Raw genomic sequence first — 3,552 nt, 5'->3', positions numbered from 1 at the left:
ATATTTAGAATACTCAAATGCTATAAGGCAGAGTTTAAAAGTTTTTTAACTTTATGGCTGGCAGAGTGGGTCAAGTGCTAGGGTGCCTGTCTAGCAATGTAAGGCCCTGAGTTCAAACACCAGGACCACCAACTTCAGTAAGTGAGAAACAAAGGTTAAAAACAAATAGACATGTATTATTTCTTAATAGATACAAAGTATAAAGAGACATTAAGTGTGACAGGAATAATATTGAATGTGGAGTGGGAAGGAAATAAAAGTAAATTTGTTTTCTGTTCAACTATAGCTATGGTTTGTTTGCTACATTTTGAGTAGCCATAATACATTTTATGTAACACTTGTGGTAACTATGAAGAAAATATTTCTTTTTAATTTTTTGGCAATACTGGGATTTGAACTCAGAACTGCATGCTTGCTTAGCAGGTACTATAATGCTTGAAGCATTCCCCCAGCAAAGAAAACATTTATAATAGAGATACATCAACAAATAAAAAGAAGTAAAAGCACATTATATCAATACTACATAAAACACAGAGCATGCAAATATGATTGAAGGGAGGGATCAGAATCTACACAAGTCATTAATAAATGTGAAGATGATGGGCTGGGCTAGTGCATCAATGAATTATTAGTGCAGCTGAAGTATAGAGCCTGAGAGGTAGTGGAGCATTATCTTTCAAATTGGGCAATGATGGAAAGGCACTGAAGGTTCAGTAGTGGACAGCACCCAATACAAAGTAGAAAATTGCTATTAGGAGAGTGGGAGGAAAAAAGCATAAGCCTGTGGAATGGTGGCAGACCTGAGTAAAGAAAGCAAGAGCCTCATATACCATGGTGGCAATAAGATTCGTTTCTCTATTTCTATGCATTCAGTCAAGGTGCAGTGGTCGGAGGCCATTTTGACAAACTCCTGAGTCTAGAACTTTATCATTGAAAGGTCCCAGCATTGTCCTATCTCTGGGAACTCCCAGCAAGGGTCAGTTGCTGATCTAGTGAGTGCTGGCCTGGAGTGCTGGTCTACCTATAGGGGAAACGCCTCAACTGAGATCAGGGCAGAGTGCCATGTGGTGGGAAACTGGTTAGATATGCAGGAGACAGAGGGTATTTCTTTCCATTTGGATCATTGGTAGCAAAAAATATTAAGGAGAAATTCTCAAATATTGCATAAAATTAAAGCCTGCTGAAAAATTTTGAAAAACCTATTTTACTTCACTGATAAATCCAACACAGATATAAATCAAAGTAGAAACACCTTATCAACTGATGTGATTCAAACAGTCAGTATCATGTTCACTTAAGCAGCACCTATACCGAAAGTGGAATGGTCCAGAGAAGATTAACGTGGCCAAGCATAAGGATGACATGCAAACTCCTGAAGCATTACATATTTTCTAAAAAGCCACTCTCTACAAATCTATACTTTGCTCATGTTATGTATACAGCATTCAACTGTATGAAGGATTTTCACTGGTTTGAAAAAAATATTTTGTGTGTTAGTAATTAAAACAGCATCTTCCTGTTAAGTCCAGCCTGTCCTGGACTTGCTGTATTGCTTGATGGACCTCAAACCTGTCATCTATCTGCCTTTACTGAAGATGTTTGTAAAATCACACCAAGTATAATGACAGGTTTCAATACATTGTGCTTTTCCATTTGTGGGACAGATGAACCCTTCTGCACATCTCTTATAGTCAGATTTTCTCTTGAAAAAATCATCTATCATATCTGTGATGGAAAAAAAGCCAAGTACAAGTGGCAAGACATGCTCATAGGTCAGGGACCCTACCACATCCCACATAATCTAAAAGAACAACTGTGAACATCACAGCAGTTGAGGTAGAGAATGTCTTTTCAAGAAAATCACATGAGAATGGGTTCTCCAAATATTTACTTCAGTTCAGGGTCATCACACTCTTATCCACATACACACATCATATAGTACTTCTCACACCTCACTCGATCTATTTTTTAAATTGAGAGTAGAAAATAAACACCTGTTTGATAGCTGGTCCCAACAATTGCATGTTGTACACTGGGATTCTAGCACATTCCACTATGAATCCCTACTATTTGTTCCCATAAAAGTAGTACCAGGTGTCCTAAGACTGAATAATGTTATAGATACATGAGAAAAGTTACACGTCTACTGGTGTCTGGGAACTGCTATTAAGATGAATGTGAACAATTTAAGTACACTATCAAAATTTCCTAGTAAATTTACATTACCCATAATGTACAGATAACCAATCTTGCAACCCCTGCCCTAAAAGAATATTCTGCTAATAGGGAAAAACACTAAGGCAACTTTACATAACTAAAATGAGCAAAATATTTTATGTCAACCTCGCCACTGGGAATATGGTTTATGGGTTTGAGTCTTTGTTAAAGATCTATTGGTCCAGAAATTGTTGTCATACACCCATTTAAGGTTAGTGGAATACTCAATCATCTTCTGACATCCTGTCACCTTAGTGAGCTATCTTGACCTTTGTCAATGCACATTGACATGTTTTAATTATTATGCTTATTTTCAGAAACCTTGTGATCCCTCTCCCACAATTTTAGATTTGCTTAGTATATCTTCATGATTTATGCCTAATTGCTACTTATGAAGTCAGTTCAATGTTTACCCTTTTCTTAATGAACTGTGGGTAACCAACAGGTGTATTGAATGAGCTGCGTGTTTGAGTTTGGCACAGCCCCAAACCACAGAAGGAGCAAGTATAGTTATGCCCAGTAATTTGCACACTTGGATTCACACACAGTGCTCCAGGGTAGTCATTGAGCAAGGGGTGCAATCAGCTGTTTCTGAGCAGTCTGTTACAAAGTCCCCTCCTTGTCTAAGGAAAAAAATAAACAAAAACAAAGAAACATGGATTCTATTCTCTATATCATCAACAATGATCAAATGCATTGGGAAATTGGAAAGACAACAAAAACAAGAACAACAAAAAGACCATACCTTAAAATGTTCAACATCAAGGCTAATGAACACAAACAAGATATAACCAAAACAGAAATCCTGTTTAATACTAGACAAAATTAAATGATTTTTCCCATTCCAACATTTCACAAACAACACAATAAATAAGCACATATCCAGAAAAGATGAAGTGATAAATTCATATACCATCAAATTTCCCTAACTAAATTTTATTTCATCCAAGTAGCCATAAAAGAATTTTTCCCAATTCTGTATAAGATTTATGAAACGTGCATGCTAAGGCATCATTTCATCATTAAAATCCTGTAGTCCAAAAGAACAAAAAATTCCTAACTGCTTAAGTAAACAGCAGTTTCACAGACAAAATATTCTGAAAAAGAAATAAAGGGAAGGCACCCAAGGATGCAGCCTGTTGAACTTACACTAGATGAGGAAAATGTTATACACATTTTTAAACTTAGAGACCACTGTCTCAGCACAGATGCAACCTATGGTGGCTCACTTTGAGGAAGAGAGTGAAAGGAACCTACAAAACCAGGAAATTTAACTCTGGGATCTGCACACATACGATTTTCCCCACTTACATGATGAAATGTCTCACTATGACA

The 3,552-nt window shown here is 36.7% G+C and overlaps 1 non-coding gene across 1 annotated transcript; it reads left to right on the top strand.

Moving 5' to 3' along the window:
* Positions 1–1,288: 1,288 nt before the first annotated feature.
* On the top strand, positions 1,289–1,392 carry LOC141417073 (U6 spliceosomal RNA). Its single transcript, XR_012441698.1, has one exon. It is a non-coding gene; the product is annotated as a U6 spliceosomal RNA (small nuclear RNA).
* Positions 1,393–3,552: the final 2,160 nt, after the last annotated feature.

The sequence above is a fragment of the Castor canadensis genome, chromosome 14 (genome assembly GCF_047511655.1).
Source record: "Castor canadensis chromosome 14, mCasCan1.hap1v2, whole genome shotgun sequence".
NCBI classification, from domain to species: Eukaryota; Metazoa; Chordata; class Mammalia; order Rodentia; family Castoridae; genus Castor; species Castor canadensis.
The sequence above is the reverse complement of the archived record's forward strand: the minus strand, read 5'-3'. Positions and strand labels throughout refer to the sequence as shown.